The sequence below is a fragment of the Vulpes lagopus genome, chromosome 2, assembly GCF_018345385.1.
Source record: "Vulpes lagopus strain Blue_001 chromosome 2, ASM1834538v1, whole genome shotgun sequence".
NCBI classification, from domain to species: domain Eukaryota; kingdom Metazoa; phylum Chordata; class Mammalia; order Carnivora; family Canidae; genus Vulpes; species Vulpes lagopus.
In genome coordinates this window covers 101,701,986-101,718,555 of record NC_054825.1, presented here as the reverse complement: position 1 = coordinate 101,718,555, position 16,570 = coordinate 101,701,986, and the positions used below count along the sequence as shown (strand labels likewise).

At 34.9% G+C, this 16,570-nt stretch overlaps 1 protein-coding gene and 1 pseudogene across 11 annotated transcripts in view; one reads left to right on the top strand and one right to left on the bottom strand.

The window, feature by feature from the left end:
• SCAF8 (SR-related CTD associated factor 8) overlaps positions 1-16,570 on the bottom strand; it is a 223,876-nt gene that overhangs the window by 199,444 nt on the left and 7,862 nt on the right. The window lies entirely within an intron of this gene.
• LOC121484646 lies at positions 2,129-5,797 on the top strand (annotated as a pseudogene).

The window sequence follows — 16,570 nt, the reverse complement described above, 5'->3', positions numbered from 1 at the left end:
AACCCCTTTAAAAAAAAAAAAAAAAAGGTGGGCACCTGGGTGGCTCAGTCGGTTTAAGCATCTCTGCCTTCAGGTCTGGTCATGATATCAGGGTCCTGGGAACAAGCCCTGTGTCTGGCTCCCAGCTCAGTGGAAGGAGCCTGCTTCTCCCTCTCCCTCCCACCCCTATCCCTGGCTTGTGCTCTTTCAAATAAATAAAATCTTAAAGGAAAAAAAAAAGTATAAGATATTACCAGGGAAAATTATGCCTATTTTAAAATTATAAATCTGAGGTATGCAAACATCTGTCTAGTAAGATCAAACCTACACATTAAACTTTTGTTGGGGTGAGTGGGTGGGTAGGGTCCTCTAGCTTAAAAAAAAAAAAGAAAGAAAACCAGAATTTGATATATTAAAGTGCTAACAAAATTGTTATGATAAATAGAAATGCTTATTTATAACTATTCTTCCTATGGGCTTTGTAACTGTTGTTTCCTATGGGCTAAAGTATTTTCACATAAATAATTAACTTTTTATACTTTTTATATTATCAAGCAAAACATTCTATTTCTTAACCATAACAGCGTCTAAGGTTAATATTACAGTTTGAAAACTGTTATGAAAAGGAAATAATTTACTTTAGAATTTAACTTTATAGTTTCAAACACTGTTAGTAACAAAGAAAAACTATAATCAACTCTCCCTCCAAAACTACTAAAGAACTAAATTTAGGCCACAAAAAGTTATTTTCATGGTCTTTAATTCAATACAAAATTTATATATACTTCCCAAATTCTTGGAATAAAGTGGATATATAGGAGTTACAGTGAGCCAAGATGGAGTAAGTCAACTACAGCCTCTCTCTCTCTCTGCCACTGATTACAACTAAAAATGCCAGACCAAATATAAAAAAGCAACTACCTGTGGACTGTGAAAAGTAAAACAAGCTGACAGAAACGAGTAGAAGAGTAACCAGTGATAGGGGATCCCTGGGTGGCTCAGCGGTTTGGCGCCTGCCTTTGGCCCTGGGCCGTGATCCTAGAGTCCCGGGATTGAGTCCCATGTTGGGCTCCCTGCATGGAGCCTGCTTCTCCCTCTGCCTGTGTCTCTGCTTCTCTCTCTGTGGGTCTCTCATGAATAAATGAATAAAATTAAAAAAAAAAAAAAAGTAACCAGTGAAGGCGGGGGTTGGGATCCTGCGTTGGTGCTGAAGTGAATTTCAGTGTTTTGTGTTCCTTTATTATCCCTAGGTTTTGATCCCAGAGAGTGCAGAATCATACCATGCAGCCAACGCTAGAAGCAAAAGACCAGAAGAAACCCTGGTTTTGAAACCCCTTTTGTCTAGTCAGAAGACTAGCTAAAGGACTCCTCATGCTACTGGTGGGCAACAGGAGGGGTCTCCTATTTCTCCTCTCCCAATTCTGTCAGGCCTCGCTTCCAGTTGGAGAGCAGCCACTGTTGCCAGCACTTTAAAACTCCCAAAGAGTACCAATTTCCAGACAGAGTAACTAGGAAAAGGGGCCCTTGTTATCCACAAAGTATGGTGAGGAATCCCAATTTTTTTCTCACCACTTCAACTCTAAAGGCTAAAAATGGGAGAGAAACCTGACTTTTTGGCCACAGGAAGAAAAAAGGATGCCCTGGAATCTACAAAAGATATGGGAATCCCACAGAGAGCAGAGAGGAAGATCTTTTAATTCTGTGTATGAACTTAAGTCTTGGGCTTATTCTGGAATTGTGCCTACATATATGCCATAGACCCAAATAAATCTAGCAAAGGCTTTGAGAACTAATGAGAATCTAGCAAAGGCTTTGAGAACATTTGAGAATGTGTTTTACCTAAAACGGCAAAACAAATGCTTGTAAAATTGAACTGACATTGGAACCACCACAAAAAGGCAAGACAGAACTTGTATCCTGAACCTAATCAAGTTGAATGCCTGCTAATAAAACAAACCAACATTCTTAAGAGGATTTTAAAGAAGTCCTACAATATAATACTGAAAATGTTCAGTATACAAGCCAAACTTACTTGACATACCAACACACACACACACACACACACACACACACACACACACACACCCCAACCAGGAAGATCTGACCACACTGCTCAAGTGAAAGGACAATCAACAGATGCAACCCCAAAATGATGCTGATGTTGGAATTATCACAAACTGTTAAAGAAATCATAGTGATCTTCAATAAGGTAAAGGAGCAAATTCTTGAAATAAATGCGAAATTAGATGTTTTCATCAGAGAAAGGAAAACTACAAAAAAGAACTGGAAATTTTAGAACCGAAAAATACAGCATCTGGAATGAAAAGGTAGTATGGTGCTCAATACAAGAGCTATAAAATTTTTATGTGTGACCTTTATATATTTTAAGAAGCAAAAGGCCATAATCATCAAATTTTTACATCAACATTTCACACAATTTAAAAAATGTTCAAGAAAAGATTTAGTAAGGTATACTAAGAGAGTTTATCTGATACAAACATTATTAATGTAGAAATATGGAAGTGTCTAATATGTCACATGACATATATATTTGTAATAATTACTTTATAAATATAAGAATTAAATGCAAAAATAAGACCAAGAAAAATGTTCAGAAAAATGTTAAAACTGAATGTAATTTATTAGGCATAGATAATTTTCTTACAATTAAAAGTCCTACCCATTTGTTTCTATTTCATGCAATTTTTTAAACTTTTTTTTTCAAACCATAATCTAATTAATCCACTATGAAAACTTTTTCATTCTAGCCCAGTTAAAACAAAATAGAAAATAATGAAGTATACACTGACTAATCTTGGGTGAAACTTTTGTTCCTGTTATGTTTACAGAGGTGACAACTGGCTCATGACACAAATTGTATTTCTGATTGCGGGTGGTAAAGTTTTTCTGAGACACTGCTCTAGCCCACAGTCGTAAGTAGAAGGGAACATTAAAATTAATTATAAGGAAAATAAAATATTAAATTCTCTCTGGATAATTCTTGCCAAAGACTGAGTCTAAAGTGCAATCTCTGCTTTGTTCATTTTTTAAATGATTAACATATATCTAGAAATGTGAAAGACATAGTAGTATAAAACTCAGATTTTTTTCCTAGTTGTAATCAGAAAAATGGGAAAAGGGAATTAACTTTCACATCTGAAATCACATTCCGCAACTAGTGATGTACATGCGTCCTCCTCCAACTGTTTTACCTTGCTTATGACCTTCATAGCAATCATCACAAGTAACATTATTTGGTCACAATTTGTTTTCCGTTTAGTCTATTTATCTACCTACCTACCTAGCTAACCATCTCTCCATTCATCCATCCAGTTTGGAAAACACTGACCTCATATATTGTAAACCCTCAATAAATAGGTACCAATATCAGTATTCTTTTTTTCAAATCCTCCACAATACCCAAAGCAGTTCCTTGCACGTATTAGGACTTCAAATATGTTGATTTAAAAAGAAGCTTACTGGGTTCCAAAGGTGATCAGGTATCAAATACAAGCTGGCAAAATAAATTTATCAGGCTTCTTCATATCTGAATTACTTGTATGCAACAGATTTTTTTTCTTCAAATAAGTGGTAGAATATGAAAGCCACAGGTAATGATACACATTTCTTCTATTGTTTTCCTCTTTGAACTTTACCTTTAATAATCTTTGCAGCCTTGTACCTATAATTCTGTGCCAAATATTCGTGAAAATAAGAAACTATTTCAAGGCATCAGAATGCTTCACTCTGAAATAATCCCCAATATCATTTACAATACTGTATAATAATCATTCTTGTATACTTTTCAAGCTTCCTTTAACTCTTAGGGTTAATTAATCATAAGCACAATATTCTTAGATTAATAAAGTTTTATTATCAAGGTATAATTAACTAAAAACAAAGAACTGAGAAAAATACAAAGTCAAATTCAACTGATTAATAGGTCAAAGCTAAAGAATCATTTAAATCTAATCAACATTCACTGACTACCTACAGCAGATATGCAGAGTATTAAGTCCTTCAGAAAACAAACAAACAAACAATAATCTTGAAGAACTTCACCTTAGATATCTAATAATCTAGTGAGGTAGAAGGGGAGGGTCAGTGATATATCATTATTATAATATAGTAGATACTTAGCATTCTGAGATTTACCACTGTCAGCTTTGACAATTCACTAATGATCCCAAAGGTCTCTAAAATGTAATCACAGGTAATTTTGTGGAGACACTAATTTGAGGTATGTATACTCAAAAACTAGTGTATGAAAAAATAATTTACTTAATTATGAGAGTGGTGGAGGATCTATGTTTCTCTTTTCTCATACTCTCCTTTGCATTTAACAGAGGAATAATACACTAAGGTGGTATTTAAAATTTGGGGGATCTTATAAGAACCTGAAGATTTTGCCTCAAGAAAACAAAAACACATGGCATACTTAGGTGCCAGAATAAAAACTGCTACATTCAAATAAATGAAATGGAGAAAAGGTTTAATAAAGAAGATGGAAGTGAAATGGGCTAACTGGGAAAAAGGGAACATTCCTGTTAGAGCTGTGATTCTGCTTCCACACTAAACATTCGTAACACACTTGTCAATAAATCTTTCTTTACAAATAGTAATTTTCAAGAAGGATTGTAGAAGAGGGCTATTTCCTAATGGGAATGCATTAGAATCTCAACCCATCACTGTGCTTTCCTACTGGAAAATCACTGAGTACCAAAAAAAAACAAGATACATAGGTGAGAATATATAATGCATAGCTTCATATATAGAGTGTTCCCATTTCAGAGTGTTGTGCATACACAATACATATGGTAAGAATAATTTTATATGCTTACTAATAAATATAAGTAACTCCTTTATTTCTAAAATAGTTTTGCATTAAAAGCCTTAAATCCATAGCTAGGAAAGCTGCACAGTTGAAGGCAAAGGTAATCTGAAATGTTTTAAAAGTATAAAGTGAATCAAGCAAAACAGTATGAAGAGACAGAGTAAAAATTAATCTAATAATCTAAAGAAAGCTTAGTTCTACTGTATAAACTAGAGAGAAAAGAGAATATAAATTAAAAGCCAATTCAAAACTAACTATAACAAACCAAGGGGGAAGTGATGAGGACCTGGACTAAAGTATCAATGCTTTATTTTTATTATTTAATACAGAGAATAAAAAAGAAGGGAAGGATGCAAAGCACATTAAAAAAAAAACTCATTGGATTTCATGACTGAAAAGATATAAATGAAAGTGGCACCCAGGAAAATTCCAAGTTTTCAAGTCTGAGTGTTTGGGAGTATGATTTTACTGCTGACATAAAGAAGAAGTCTAGGTTCGGGCTAGAGTGTCCAGGGTAGACAAGAGGAAAAGCAAACAACGCACTTCAAAGACCTGGATTACAGGGATTTCATCAGTTTGTGAGACAGGAGTCTGAAACGGTTAGAAGCTTGGCTCTTGAGAGATCTCTGAATTGTGTGTGAATGGGTCAGGACCCTGTCATGAGACAGGCAGAAGGAAGAAACCCAGCTGCACTATTTTCTGTAGTAATGAATGAAGGTGAATCGTACCAAACAAGTGACCATCAGTTGAAAGACAATATGGCACAAGTATCAGTGTTCCGAACAGGCCTCAGATGTGGCATATCAGTATGTGAATAAGGGGTCCCAAATTTATGTGGAAGGCAAAATAGACTATGCTGAATACACAGATAAAAATAATGTGAGGCGACAAGCAACAAGACTCATAGCTAGTAATACTGTATTTCTGAGTGACTAGACCAAGACAAGGCACAGAGTGGACAATTCTTCTTTAGCCATTATTTAGTGGGGTTTTTTTCCAAATCATGTACAGTTGTTACAGTTCCTAAGGACAAGAATTAAAATAGCCTTATATATAAAATGAGAAAAAAAGAGAGGAAGTCTAAGTTTGTGGAAGAAAGAGAAGTTTAGATTTAGCTGATAACACTACACTTTCATGTGCGTATGGACACAAAACACCTAAAAAGTTGTGAGACTGAGTCCCATAAGAGAAAAGCAAAAATACACATCATTCTTAGAGCGTTAACAGTGGAAGAGATAAAGAATAAATACTGAAGACTAAGTATTGGAGAATAAGAAGAACAAAAGCCTGCCAGCCTCAGGGTAAAATCAATCCAGAAATAAGAGCAACAAATACAAACTAAAAACAGGAAAGGCAGTAGCACAATAAAGCAAAAAGAAAAAAAAAATTACTTTTCATCTACTTTGTCGATTATTAAGTACTATCACAAATGCTGTATCACTTTTACTTTAGAATGGCCCAATGTGATTAAAATTTATTGTACACATTTTATAGATGCATAAACTTAGGGTAAGTGACCTAACTAAATTCAAATTGATAAACTACAGAATCATGCCTCAAACCCAGTTCTTCTGCCTACCCAGACACTGTTTTCAAAAACAAAACAAAAAAGCTCACCAGTTAGCAACCAACTAAACATACACAATTGAGTCACTGAATAAGATGGTCGATGACTAGGAAGACATACCATTTAATAGCATCAATCTAACAACCAAAAAAGATTTTAATCAAAAGAAAACAGACTATGAAACTTATACATCCACCGACCAAATAACAGCTAAACAAATTCCATTTAAATATGAATTTAAGGCATGCCTAGGTGGCTTAGAAGTTGAGCGTTTGCCTTTGGCTCAGGGCATGATCTCCGAGTCCCAGGATCGAGTCCCACACCAGGCTTCCTGCATGGAGCCTGTTTCTCCCTCTGCCTATGTCTCTGCCTCTCTGTGTCTCTAATGAATAAGTAAAATCTTTTTTAAACAAACATGAATTTTAAGGAACAAATTTTAAGCAATCGCCTAACAGGTTTAAGAGCCTTCCAACCTCCAACAAGGAAGCTCACTTTCTCTAAAGAATTAAAATAATACAAAAATAGACCAAATCCATTTTTTATCCCAAAAGCTAAGAAACACAGAATTCTGGGTTTGAGGGAAAATTACTACACAGTAACATGGTAATAAACATGAAAAATTCCAAATATTGAAAGCTCTCATTCACTGCACACCATCCACCTATTGCTCTCTTAAGAAATGTCCACTGCTGGGGAGTTTGGGTGGCTCAGTTGGTTAAGCATCTCCCTTCGCCTCAGGTCATGATCCCAGGGTCCTAGGATTGAGCTCCCTATCAGGCTCCCTGCTCAGCAGAGCTTGCTTCTCCTCCTACTTGTGCTAATAAATAAATAAAATCAGGAAGGAAGAAAAGAAGAAAGAAAGAACGAATGAAACACTGTTAGACTGGGAGGCTGCCTCCAGAATTTTCTATACACCTATGTACAAATTTAAGTATTGTTAAGTACATATATGTATCTATGTAAAATGAATATATATTCCAGTGCAAAATTATACTCCTAGTAACTTTAAAATTTATTTTCTTGCTGGATTCTGTAAAATACTGAAATTCTTATAAATGATGACCAGCAATTATATGGGCCCAAAACCTACCAAATATATCATGGAATTTTGTTACATCTGTTCAAATGTTTTGTTCAACAATTTCTCCAGCTTAGAAAATACAGAGAATATATTAGTACTTTCTTCATAATGCATAATCTCCATAACTTTTATCTATTAAGGTATGTAATATAAACATACTTTTCTAGGGAGACACAGATGTCCACAATAACATTAAATGTTCCCAATTGCAGCTTTTTTAAATTTTAAACTACCTTTAGTATTCAGTTTTCTCTAAGAAAACTATCTTAAAAAAACTTTTCTAAAACGAGGTTTTAGAAAACAATATCAAGAACTGGTATTCTCCAGCTTTCCAAATACTTTACAAAATTTTCTAATTTTATATATTCAAAAACATTTTGAATATTTGAACACTTTCTTTAAACAGGCTTTTTTGAATATTCCAAAACCAGCCAATATTTTAAATATTTAAACAAATTCTGAGAGGTAGTCAAAGAAGGTATCATTATTTTTATTTTTGAAATGAGTAAACTAAAGCAAAGAAAAATTAATTAGAGGGGTGCCTCGGTGGCTCAGTCAGTTAAGCATCTGCCTTCAGATCAGGTCGTGATCCCATGGGTCCTGGGATGGAGCCCTGGGGACCAGGCTTCCTGCTTAGCAGGGAGTCTACTTCTCCCTCTCTCTCTGCCCCTCCCCCTTCTTGTGCTCACTCTCAAACAAGTAAATAAAATCTTTTTTAAAATTAGTTAGAAAACTTGTGCACTAAGGTTAATATTTAAGAGACCCTAAAGGTAACCTGGTGTAATCCCATTTTATAAATGATACAACTACTATCTATCTCCATGTCACCTATAATCTCTCACATTTTACTTTGACAGCAACATACTGACTTTTGCAGCTTGGCCATGCTTTAAAATACTTGAACCAGGAGCCTTGTAAACAAACTGTCAGGGATGACCTAAAGGAAGTAGTTACAAAGTAGCCACCATTACTAAAATGTGAAAATTAGAAACATGCTAAGGATACAGGCTAACAGAGCAACTGCACTCCTCTCCCACAAAAAAGGTACACCATAAGTGAGCTTTGTAATTTATGGCTTTTCTCACTTTTCTGCAGAGTGCTGAACTGCTAGAAAACTGCCAGCTAAGAGGGGTGTTACTGCACAATACTTCTTTGCCAAAAGCACTGGGCATTTTCCCAAGGGCCCTTATCTTACAGGCAGGAGAGCAGCAGGACAGTAGTTTGTTCCTTATCCTGGCCCAGGTGTAGCATGAAATAATACTCAACTAAGAATCCCCTCTTCCGGGGATCCCTGGGTGGCTCAGCGGTTTGGCGCCTGCTTTCAGCCCAGGGCGTGATCCTGGATTCCCAGGATTGAGTCCCACATCAGGCTCCCTGCATGGAGCCTGCTTCTCCTCTGCTTGTATCTCTGCACCTCTCTCTCTCTCATGAATAAATAAATAAAATCTTAAAAAAAAAAAAAAAATCCCCTATTCCAATTCCTCCTCTACCTCCAACATATAAATACTACCAAAATCTCACTAAAAATATACATACTGAAAACAAAAACATTAAACTCAGACACGAACATAAATTTAATTTGGGCACTAAGTGCCTTTGATACTAAACAAGTTTCATCATCTCTAAGCCTAAATTCTTCATCCATAAAATGAGTCTGTTCCATGATATACTATCACAGGTCTTGCAGGTCTAAAATTTGTCAATTTCTGGAAATCAAGTTCAAGCATGGAAGTAAACAAGAATTCTAATCACAGAACCACTTACAGCTACAAATGTGTAACATGACTGTGATGGTCTTTAGCTGCCCTATCTAAAGTCAAAAGAACAGAAATGACTCTCCAAGGGGAAAAAAAAACCTATAAATATAAACAAACATGCACATATATAAAAATAACACTTTAGTTTAACTTTTCCCTGGAATCCAAACAATCCAACTAACTTCCTTTAATTTCAGTTCTTCCCTATGTCTTTTGAAAGCATTAAAATTAAATGATGTGAATTTTAAAAACTTTAGAAGTACTATTGATAATCAAATGGCCAAAATGAAAATGAGAAAAAATAATTCATTTGTAAACCCTCTCTATAACAAATCCCCACAAACCATATTAACAAATTTCTCAAATAAATACGGGTTCTATTTCTAATGAGATAGTCTTTACGTTCACAATTCCGTGTTTATAATAAATTGTTTACTATAGACAAAATTAAGGTAAAGAATTATGTGACTAGGAGCTAATAAAATGTTGAATGGCATGAGTAGGCTTAATACTAAATTCTAATAAAATCTCAAAATTTAAATCTTTAATTTTACTCATAGATTATTCCATTTACAACTTAAATTATAGTGCATAGAAGAACAGCAATTGTATAAGCAGGATTTAAAACCAAGAATATTCCATGCAGTGTTGCTTTTAAATGTCCTCATATTCACGAATACAATATAATTGAAAGGATCAAAGCCTTATCTTAAAAAGTAAAAAAACTAAAGAACATAAAGATTCTACAAGATTTTGCCCTAAGCCTGCTTCTCTTCTTTCTCTATGTCATCTTCCTAGACAACTATACCCTCTCCTAAATCCTCATCTCCATTCTGCTTAGGTACCTATATATCCAGCTAGGTATCTCCACCTTGATGTCCCACAGACACCAAATCTTCAAGATGTACAAAATTACTACTATATTTAGCAAAACAGTAAAAGTAAATATCTTTGGGTGGTTCAGATATGGGTACTTCATACTAAAGATCTTTATTTTATTCCAAGTTATTAAAAATGATCCCACTCCAACCCAACTCACCAAATTATCTTTCTCAAGCCTTGAGCTCCTCCTGATTTGTCCACCTTAGTAATTAATACCATACCATTTACCGTGTCATGTAGCCAAAGCCCTGGCACGATCCTCGACCTCATATCCAGCTACCCTCGACCTCATATCCAGCTACCTATTATTACTAAATTTCTTTTGCATTCATCCCCTCTCCTATTATTACTGTAGTTGAGCCCCTCATCTTCTCTATACTAATTTAACACCTTTCCCCCAATCTCATCCCCCCACTGCCCTGCCCTGCTCTCAAGATACTACTCATTTTTCTAAAATACAACTCTAAAACCCTTCAGAGGGCACTTAAGTGGCTCAGTTGGTTAAGCGTCTGCCTTCAGCTCAGGTCGTGATCCCTGGGTCCTGGGACAGAGTCCCACATCAGGCTCCCTGCTCAGGGGGGAGCCTGCTTCTCCATCTCCCTCGGCCTGCTGCTCCCCCTGCTTGTGCTCTCTCTCAGTCTAAAAATTTTTTTTAAAATTTTTATTTATTTATGATAGTCACAGAGAGAGAGAGAGAGAGAGAGAGAGAGGCAGAGACACAGGCAGAGGGAGAAGCAGGCTCCATGCACTGGGAGCCTGATGTGGGATTCGATCCCGGGTCTCCAGGATCGTGCCCTAGGCGAAAGGCAAGCGCCAAACCACTGCGCCACCCAGGGATCCCCTCTCTCTCAGTCTAATAAATAAAAATCTTAAAAACAAACAAAAACACCCTTCAGGATCTCCATTCCCTTTTGAATAAAAATGAGGTCTTACACATAGTGAAAGAAGGCTTTTCTTCAGAAGATCCTTGACCAATTCTCCATCATTCCCCCCAACCTCATCCCCTACTCAAAGTTGCCATTTCCTTGAAAATGATCTTTACCCTGTGCTCACATAACATGTCCTTCCTTATTCTGTGTACATGATGATATTCGTGAAGAGCTTACACAGGCTATACCACTCACTTCTTGTATCATACTATTCATTACATTATCTTTTGACTCTTTGTGGCAAAACATTCCCATTCCCACCCCTATTAGAATATGAGCTGAGAAAAAGAACACAGATATCTAATTAACACTGGTAACCACTGTGCAGAATATAATGCCTGATAGATGGCAAATATGAATAAAGAATAAAGCTCAACCAACCAGCAACTACATCCCAGTATCAATTATTCTTTCCAATCGCTAGTTGCTATTACATGAAAACCTTCATGGGCTATCATTACATTCTAGCAATTTGAAAATTGTAATTAAAATTGAATGAATAAACTAACAATCTTGAAGGACTAGCAAAATAAAGGAAGCCCTCACAGAATTATCTGGAATCATTAACTATTACAGCTCTAAGACACCTAACACATCTTAACCCTTTGATTTTGCAAAGGAATCAAAGTACTGATTGGAAAATTTTGTACAAGGAATGATGTGCTAACCTCTGTTCAACTCCTCTAAAATGTCAATACTCTTCAGTTGTTTCCAATCCTTGATCTTGTAATTGCCACCAAAGTAGAGATAGGCCTCTAAAAAAAGTTCTGAGTTCTTGTTTCTATTCTGTCCGAGAATTTGGAAAATTCTGCTCAATAAGAGGAATTGCTATATAAATAAAAAACACTTTTCTTGGTGTAAAAAAATTCAAAGATGTTAATCCTTACAAAAGCAGTCAGTCATATCTCAATCAAGTGTTTTTAAAAAAACGCTTATAGGAGCACCTTGGTGGCTCAGGAGATTGAACATCATCTGCCTTCATCTCAGGTCATGCTCCCAGGGTCCTGGGATCCAGCCCCACATTGGGCTCCCTGCTCAGTGAGGAGTCTGCTTTTCCCTCTCTCCCTGCCTTTCCTCCCCCAACTCCTCTCACTCTCTCAAATAAATTCTTAAAAAAAAAAAAAGGGGGCGCCTAATGGTTCATTAAATGCTTGTAGAAGTACTCAAAGAAGACCTCTGCAACAAACATGTCACACAATAAAAAGTCATTCTAATGATTTCTATTCAATATGTAGCCAGGGACAATAATGAATAAAAATCATCAAAATAGAAAACCTGCACAAAGTTCAGGAGCTTTTATTAGATAAATAAATACTGGCACTATCAGGAGACTTTTTTCCCTATTTCAAGAAAACTACGTAAGCAACTGCTTTCATCATGGTCCTCAACTTTGGACAGTATTTTAAGAATAATTATATTTCTATCATATTATTCATTAAACCGTTAAAGAAAGCCTAGCTGAATCACTATTACATATCTGAATAATATTTTTTTAAAGATTCTGTAACATATATGTATTTATTTACCACTAAATTAAGTCTAGGTTCTTTTTCCCAACTATTGAGGTTTTAATTATCATCCTTCAGTGAGTTAATGTACCAATACACTGAAAGCATCATGATTAAGATAATTTTCAAATAAAAATCACACTTCACAAAAAAGAGATGGGAAGCAATGAATCAAACATTTTAAAATTTGCCCCTTTGGCTGCATTTTTGTCAGGTTTAAGAAAATGCTTGCTCTGTAATTGATATGAAAACAATTTTTAATAGATAAAATGTCACTAAATGAGTTAAAAAAAAAAAAGATATGAATTTCCAGTATACACCCATACAAATACTGAATGTAAACTCCATGAGGGCAGAGGGTTTTTTTGGGTGGGGTTCTGTTTTCTTTTGAGGTCTGTTTTGTACACTGTTAAGTCCTAGAGGCTACAATAGTGTTTGTACTTGGTGGTAAGTACTCAAAAATTGTAAGTTATTTTCACTTAAGCAGCTTTTCAAATTGTATCTGCTTTTGACATTCAAATAAGCCTATCATAAAGCCTGTAAGGAATATATTTTCTTACTCATTTATAATTTTGACTTATAAGTAGTATGTTATCAATCAAGTTCTCAGGTTTCAATGTTTGCAGCAGGAGCCAGCAAAAAAATGGCCACTGGCCTATTTTCGTAGGCCCTTAAGCCAAGAGCATTTTTTATATTTTAAAAGAACTATGAGGGTTGCCTGGGTGGCTCAGCGGTTGAGCATCTGCCTCCGGCTCAGGGCGTGGTCCTGGAGATCCAGGATCGAGTCCCACATCAAGCTCCCTGCATGGAGCCTGCTTCTTCCTCTGCCTGTGTCTCTCTGCCTCTTTCTGTGTCTCTCATGAATATATAAATAAAATCTTAAAAAAATATAAAAGAACTATGAAAGACCAGTAAGAACATGTGTAAGAGACCTTAAGGGACTAATCTAAAATACTATCTGTCCTCTACAGAAACAGTTTATTGCCCCCTGTGAATAGATATTCCATTCACAAGAGAATAAAAGTTTTGCATACTCTCTTTCACTGATGAATTGAATCTGCACTATTAGAAACGTATCTTTCACCTAAGTCCTTCTCCATAACTAAATTTCTGAATTTGGGCTGGTTATTTGAAAAATGTTAAGAAAAAAAATTTTTAACTATAGCATAAGTGGCTACAAATGGTGAAACTAATAAAAATACTAAAGTTAATTTATGCTTAATGTTTTCCATACTAAAGAAATAACAAAAAAAGATGAAGGAAAAAACAAAATGGAATACAAACAAACAAACAAAAAAAAACCCTGAATCTAATTCTATTTCAAATAAATAGCAAAACTACATTAAGGGGAAAAAACTAACCAAACCATGTTTGAACACAGCATTTTGACTATATACCCTCAGGTTAAACAAAACATGAACTATAAACAAGTATTAAATTCTAGTTAATAGGTTTTCAGAGACATACAGTCTAGCAATTCTGAAACTACTTTTTGTGTGTTTATGTTTGAACAAATAGATATAAATACATTGTGGATAACAGAAACTAGTTTTCTGTCAGAGAAAGGAGTTACATACAGAATTGGAAAGGGGAGAGATCAGAATGAACCCTACAGTTGTTGTAATGGAACTGGAGACATCAGGGTGAACTCAAGGCTTTTCATATAGGCAGACAGTTAAAAAACAAAAAATTTATGTGTATATATATATATATATATACACATGTATATTCATATAAATATATAAATTTTCTAGTTCAATCCATTAATAAATATCTACAAGAAGAAACCAGAGCTCCTTGAGAAATGGCTGATTCCAGTATCTTACTACATAAGAAAGTAAGAGAGTACTCAAAAGATATGCATCAAACCTCAGAAAGACACAGGGACAGCTTGAAGCATCTCTGATGGGTCAAAACTGAGTCTGCATCAAAAAACCCCAACGGATAAAAGGAACCCATGAGTTCATACCAATATGCATACATACACACATAAATGGAGAGAGGGAAAAGTTCTGACTGAATGCCAGTAATAAATGAAGAAATGATAGGCACAGAAAATCACTTTTTGGCAATCATCCTAGTACTGATTTGGGCAAGAACTAAATGGATACTTAAACGTGAAAATTTGATAAGCAACAAGGTATGTGCTTAGTTTCAAAAAACCAGTTAAGATACTGGTTACAAAAGAAAAAAATAGTAACTTTACAATGGAGAAATCTTGCAGAAAAAAGTTAACATCCCTATTAATGGGGATAAATAGACATCATGAGCTTCCTGAGAGAACAGTATCACTTCTGAGTATTCCTGCCAAAAATGCATAACCTGAATCTAATCATGAAGCAACAGCAGACAAGCCATGTTGAGAGAATCCTAAAAATAACTGGCCTATTACCATTAAATATCATCAAAGATCATAAAAGGTCAAGAAAGAGTTATAAGCAACTACTTCAGATTAAAGGATACTAAAGAGACAAGATGAATGAATGCAAGATGTGGTGCAGGATTTATTCTTTCTATTATTAAAGGACATTACTGATATAATTAATAAAATCTGAATAAGATCTGCAGACAATTGCATTATACCAATGTTAATTTTCTGATTTTGATCACTGTATTATGGCTATGTAGAAGAATGTCACTGTTTGTAGAAAATAGTCATTTAAAAGTAAAAGGCATCATGAATTGCATTCTCGATCATAATGCCAAAAAAAGTTTGCATGTGTTCATGTTAATGTGAAGAGTAAACAAAAGAGCAAAAATGGTTAATTAATATAGAGAAATCAAGATGAGGTGTACATAAAACTCTATCATTCTTATACCTTTTCTTTACATCTGAAGTTTTAAAGTAAAGTCCAAAAGTGGGAAAAAAATAAAGCTAATTTATAATTAGCACCATGCCAGTAAAAAGGAATTGTGAAAAACTGAGTGACAGTTCCCCTTGACACAGAATGGTAAAACAACAACAACAACAACCAAAAAAAAACAACAACCAGAGGTTGAGAACTGGGTCCCTTCTAGTCTCAGCGATAATACTTAAAAGTAGCATTCTGTTGGTAAAATCACAATGGTGGCCCTATTTTCTAGTCAATAAAAGGAAAGAAGCACCTATCCTACTTTTCACACAAGTTTATCCTAAAATTCCACTGAAACATGATGGTTGGGGAAAAGAGGGTCAGGATATAAAACATTACGTATTATAAAGTGGCTCACTCTTAACAGGGTTTGGTAAACAAGAAATATTTCAAAAATACATACGCCAGACATTTTTCATCACAGAAAGCTTCTATTATAGAAAGTAGACATCTGCTATATATGTTTCAGTTTGTAAAAATGTTAACTTATTCAACATTCTTTTTACCCACATACCTCAAAAATTTCAACAAATTCAAATACCCCTATATATATTTTTTACCATAAAATTTTATAGTGTAAAAATCTTACTCAAATTAAAAAAGCCATTAACTAGGGCTTGGATGACTTATTTTTTTTTTAGTTAAACGCTAACTGATAGAACATTGTATCAATTTCAGGTGTACCACTAAACCTTTTAGGTGCTGTGCCCCAGGATAAAAAGATCTTTAAACCATTTCCCAAATTCTACATACTAAGATATAAGACACGTGATCCAAAGTGTTTCATCTTTCACTCACAAGCTTCTCAAATTAGCCCTGAGGAATCCAATCAAATTTAAAGAAAAAGTGTTTATACGAAAGCGACCAATTTTTCTCATGTACTTAAATCAAGCAAGAGTTCATTTTAAAAATAAAAATACTAATATTCTTCCAAATTCATAAAGGTTTGGTCGCCACTTAAGAAAAGCTTTTTTAAAAATTATTTGCACCTGGGGACTAATATTTCACTGACAAAAGGAAATATTCTTAAAGCTGTTATCTTTTAAGCAACAGTTACGATTCCAAAACAAAGAGATTTTTTTAAACATGTGATAGAAAATTTCGTATAAAACTTCTTACTTTGCCATTGTTGAAAACATAAAGTCCCATTCTTGTGTGAGCCTATTTGCTCCATCTCTGTC